Source organism: Caretta caretta, chromosome 9 (assembly GCF_965140235.1).
Source record: "Caretta caretta isolate rCarCar2 chromosome 9, rCarCar1.hap1, whole genome shotgun sequence".
Classification (NCBI taxonomy): Eukaryota; Metazoa; Chordata; order Testudines; family Cheloniidae; genus Caretta; species Caretta caretta.
In genome coordinates this window covers 41,786,752-41,792,034 of record NC_134214.1, presented here as the reverse complement: position 1 = coordinate 41,792,034, position 5,283 = coordinate 41,786,752, and positions in this window count along the sequence as shown.

Here is a 5,283-nt window from a genome sequence, read left to right as displayed (position 1 = left end):
CATCGCGGGAACGAGACTCCTCGCTTCTGTGGCGTCTGAGGAAGCCAGAGGCACCTACCTACTGAAACCAATGTACGACGCAATATCAGCTGCCCGCGGGGGAGGGGGTGTGGCTATCAAACCCAGGGGCCTGATGGGAATTATAGTCCGTTTGTGCCGTAAAACATGCTGGGACATGTAGTCTTTGCCGCGGTGCATGCTGGGAACTATAGTTTCCATAAGGAAGGAAAACGGGGCGTTGTCATGGCCGCGGCCGCCTGCCTGATAAGGATTAGGGCCTCCCTTCAGCCGTGGCCTGTTTGTTCACATCGTGAGCGCAACCCTCTGCCCCACCCCGGCGCAGGAGATAGGCCTATGGCAGGCAGGGTCTGCCCCTGTGTTCCCACAGGCCTTGGCTTGCCAGCCCCGCCCCGTGCTCGCGACATTCCCCTCCCTCCGTGGCTCGCTGCCCGGCTGGGGAGGGCTCTACTGAGGGTACGTGCTCTGGGGCGGGGCCATAAATGAGAGGTTCAGGGTGTGGGAGGTGGCTCTGAGCTGGGGCAGGGAGGTGGGGTGTGGGAGGGGAGGTGCAGGCTCTGGGGTAGGGGTGGGGCTGGGGATGAGGGGTTTGGGGTGCAGGAGAAGGCTCCAGGCTGGGGAGTGGGGCTGAGGGATTTGGGAGGGGGCTATGGGTTGAGGCAGAGGGTTGAGGCATAGGAGGGGGTGAGGGCTTTGGGCTGGGGGTCAGGCTCCAGGGTGGGGCTACGGATGAGGTGTGTAGGGTGTAGGAGGGGGCACCAGGCTGCGGGTTGAGGCAGGGGATTGGAGTGCAGGGGGTATGGGCTCTGGGCTGGAGATGAGAGATTTGGGGTGCAGGAGGGAGCTCCAGGTTTGGAGGGCTCAGGGCTAGGGCAGAGGGTGGGAGCTCAAGGCTTACCTTGGGCAGCTGCTGATCAGCAGGGCTAAGGAAGGCTCCCTGCCTGTCCTGACTCTGCATTGCACCCCATAAGGGGTCTGGCTCCTAAGCAGGGGGTGGGGGGGGCAGGAGGCTCCACACGCTGCTCTCACCTAGGGGCACCTACCCCCCCTTCCCAGCCAATGGGAGTGCAGAGCTAGTGCTCAGGGCAGGGGCAGCATGCGGAGCTCCATGGCTCCCCTGCCTAGGAACCCGACCCGCTTACTGCTTTCGGGGCACAACACAGAGCCAGGACAGGTAGGGACTAGCCTGCCTTAGACCCACAGCACCACCGACCAGACTTTTAACAGCCTGACCGGAGCCGCCAGGATCCCTTTTCAACCAGGCATTGCAGTCAAAAACCAAACACCTGGCAACCCTACACAGGCCACAATGCCTCAGGTTGCCCCAAGAACAAAGTCGTGCAAGCTCCCTCACCTTTTCCCCTTGTTGGGGTGCCTCTGAGATCTTGTCCACCCACTTTCCCGAAGAACTTAGTTGGGGTCTAGTCTCATCACTCAAGTTCCTTTATTTGGCATACAGCATAGCAATGCTGAGCTGATCAGACTCAAGCATAATGGGTGGCTATAGGGTGTAACATGCACTCAAAGTCAGACAGTAAATCTCTTCCTTTATAACAGTGGTTCCCAAACTTTAACAACCGATGAACCCCTTTCACTGAAATGTCAAGTCTTGTGAACCCCCTCCTAAAAATTAATATTTCCAGGGATTTTCTCTCTTATCTCAGCATAAATTATAAAAGCAGTGATCTTGGACATACAAAATTTGTTTTTATGACATGCTTATTACACGCTATTTATTAATTTTTATTTACCATTACAGTATTTTTATTACATTATGAAAATGGCAACACTCTTCCAAGATCTCAGTTTTGTAGCTTGTATCACTTTTGATTAAGTCTGTTATAAGACAAGGCTCCTATCAGAGGCGCCAGTAGAAAAAAGGGGTGCCGGGGCAAAGCCCCTGGGACCAGGGCGGCACCGCCAGAAAAGGGGGGGGGCGCCAAGGGGATCACCGGAAAAAAAGGGGAGGGAGCCACGGGGGAAGGGGCACGCTGATGTACTGGCACCCTCCCCCCCCCCCCCCACCCAAACTGGTGGCTCTGGCTCCTATGTTTCATCAAAGAGTATCAGATGTGAAACAGCATGAAGGTATTTAAGAAGCCAACTCAAAGAGTTCCTCCTACACAAGGATTCAGGTCTTTAGCAGTCCAGGCAAACAATGCACATTACAACAAAGCTTAAACTTGTTCTTCATAATAATTTTAAAACAACACTAGCAGCCTATTTAATTTTAAAAACAGCAAAAAAATCCACCTCCCTTTCTATTTCGTATAAGGAGTCTTGAAGTTTAAATCTTCTCAGTGTGATAGATACATTTGCTTTGATCTGCTTAGCTCTTGGAAGTCCTCAAGGCTCCAGGCTGCTAGCCCCATGCTACCCAGGGTCCCTATGGACAGCTCTGTCTGCCATTAGGGAATTCTCCCCACCCCCCCGAGAACCCCCTGTAACATTTCGTGAACCCCAGTTTGGGAACCACTGCTTTATAACTTTAAATTAGCTTCACTTTGTAGGAACCAATCTCAGTACAGAATGCACTGTCCATGCATATCTTGTATCTTATCTTATGTTCCAGGCTTATTTTATCCATTGTTATCTTGTCCACTATAAATGGTTCCCTGAGCATTCACCCGTATCTTAGCTAGTATAAATATTATGTTTCCAGCCTGTTGATCCATTTATCTCCCTAATCTAGTCTCCCAAGAAATGGGGCCTCATTCAGGTCCATTTATTCATCTCAAGCCAGGCCTACACCTGTGAAGTAGTGCCACTATGAAACAGGCTTAGAATAGCAATGCCATGCTACACCTCTCGTGCCTCCATTCACAACCCTGAGAGGGTAGATGGGTGAGCTAATTGTGATGGTGGTTTATGTGCTGTAAGGAACTGTCCACTTGCACTGCACTGAAAGGCTATCAACCCATTTCACGAAAGTCTTGCATAGATACTTCAATATTCTTGTACTTTAAATTGCTACAGAGCTGGGCCAAATTCAAATTAGCAACCAAAATGCTAAAGGCTGTTGTGTCATCTTGTGGCTTAATACTATGCACATGGCAATCCAGAACAAAATTAAACAGAAACAGTATAATCAGTGTCAGATTTCTACTCAAACACCACCACCGTGTGATAAACCATAACTTCATTTCCACTCGCACTGTTGCCAGAGGACTTACAACCCTGTCTCTAGTAAATTACAAAGATCATTTAAGTCTAGCAATGAAGGAAATAATTACAAGAATGATAATTTTTATCTCCAATTTCACAATTATTTCTATTATGGATATAACTCAAATACGCCAATCAGGACTGGAATCCCATTGTATCGGACACTGTAAAAACACAGAAGAAAAACAGTACCTGTCTTAGAGCATTTACTGTCTGAAAGCCACAAGAATGCTTGGGATTGTGTCTAGGTTGGGTTGGTTGGCTGGCTTTTCCCCAGCCTGCTTTTTACCCAAAAATAAGGGAAAACAAAACATTCTTGTGTTTTTACTGGTTAGGATATAATCCTGATGAAAGAGAAAGAGAAAACAAGCACTGGCAGGGGCATAAAAAGAAGTCAGTGTTGCCATCCTGCATGATATTTGGTGTTTCTTAAACATCAAGCTCCTGGACGCACGTGATGATGGGAATCTCAGCTTTCATTAAGAACACACTTTCTGGACCTCATAGTTGAGACACATGCTTGAAAACGTGACCTGAGTGTTCACCACAAGTCCACTCAAGCACCCTCTCTTGGCCATTCACTAGACTGTTGTGAAGGAATCCAGCCCCTGGAGTTTGAACAGAGCCCAGGCACTGTCCCTAGCTTGCGGGTCCTAGGTATGCTCTCAGGGTGCAGAGCCTCTGCCTAGCATCCCAGCCTGAGATCTTAGCCCATGTAGTCTCTCTGTCAAATCCTTGGAACCAGTGCTAACTCCTCAGACTCCTCACTTAGCATCAACACCCCACTCCCAGAGCTTCAGCTGAAGGTGTGAGCTCTCTGGTTTACTTCTTCAAGGGATCACACAATGTGTAGTACATAACCCCCATAGATGTTGCACAGGACTTGAATACAACATTTCTCTTTAATAGCAGGAGAAATACACCGACCTATACAAAATAATAAACCACTCATTTTCCTGCCTCAGTTTCCTCACTGCTCCACAGCATTCTTGGGACTCGGGTCAGAGTCCTTGGTTAAGCCTTGGTTAAGCCACAAGTCCTGCTCCAGTGTATGGCCTGTGTCCTGAAACATGGAGCCTTCTCTCCTCAGCTTGCCTTTCATTATGGTAGCTGCCAATCTCCTTCCCCTCCTGCCTGCATGGCTCCTCGCTCTCCCCCAACTCCTCTGCAGTCCTTTTTATAACCTTCTTAATCACTTGTCCCTTTGGCCTGCTTGGTAACTTTCCACTGCTCCAAACACCATCCTCTGTTGAGGGAAGTTGGAGAGAACTGGTTCCCCAACTCTCTCACCCTCCTTAGCATAACCATTGTGGTTAGAGTTTTCAAGTTGTCATGACCCATCATTGTCCCTGCTCTAGCAGAGATCTGACAACCCTGTCAGCTCATAGTGGGTACACATAGAGGGGCATTACTGATGCAGCAATTTTCATAGTAGTATGTCAGATAGAATTAATAAGTTGTACATATGTTCCCTGAATCACCAAATGTACCCTAATATCTCAAACTAAAAAGGCCAATAAAAAAAAAAAACAGGTCAAGTCACAATTTTGGGGACCTGACATTTAAACACTTCAGTGTTTGTAATACTATAGGTCAGGGGTAGGCAACCTATGGCATGCGTGCCAAAGGCTGCACACGAGCTGATTTTCAATGGCACTCACACTGCCCGGGTCCTGGCCACTGGTCTAGGGGGCTCTGCATTTTAGTTTAATTTTAAATGAAGCTTCTTAAACATTTTTAAAACATTATTTACTTTACATACAACAATAGTTTAGTTATATATTATAGACTTATAGAAAGAGACCTTCTAAAAATGTTAAAATGTATTACTGGCACGCAAAACCTTAAATTAGAATGAATAAATGAAGACTGGGCCCACCACTTCTAAAAGGTTGCTGACCCCTGCTATAGGTCATGGGAGCAGAAGGAGAGATTGAAGGAAGTGAGCTAGCAGAAGACATCAGTGTTGGAGAAAGAAGAGAAGGAGTGTGCTAAGAAACCTGGGGGAACGGGATAGAGGGGAAGACCTATTGGATTTTTTTTCTTTGGGAAAACTTAAGATCCTGCATAGAGAGGGAAGAGGTTTTAAAGAGGGAGTCA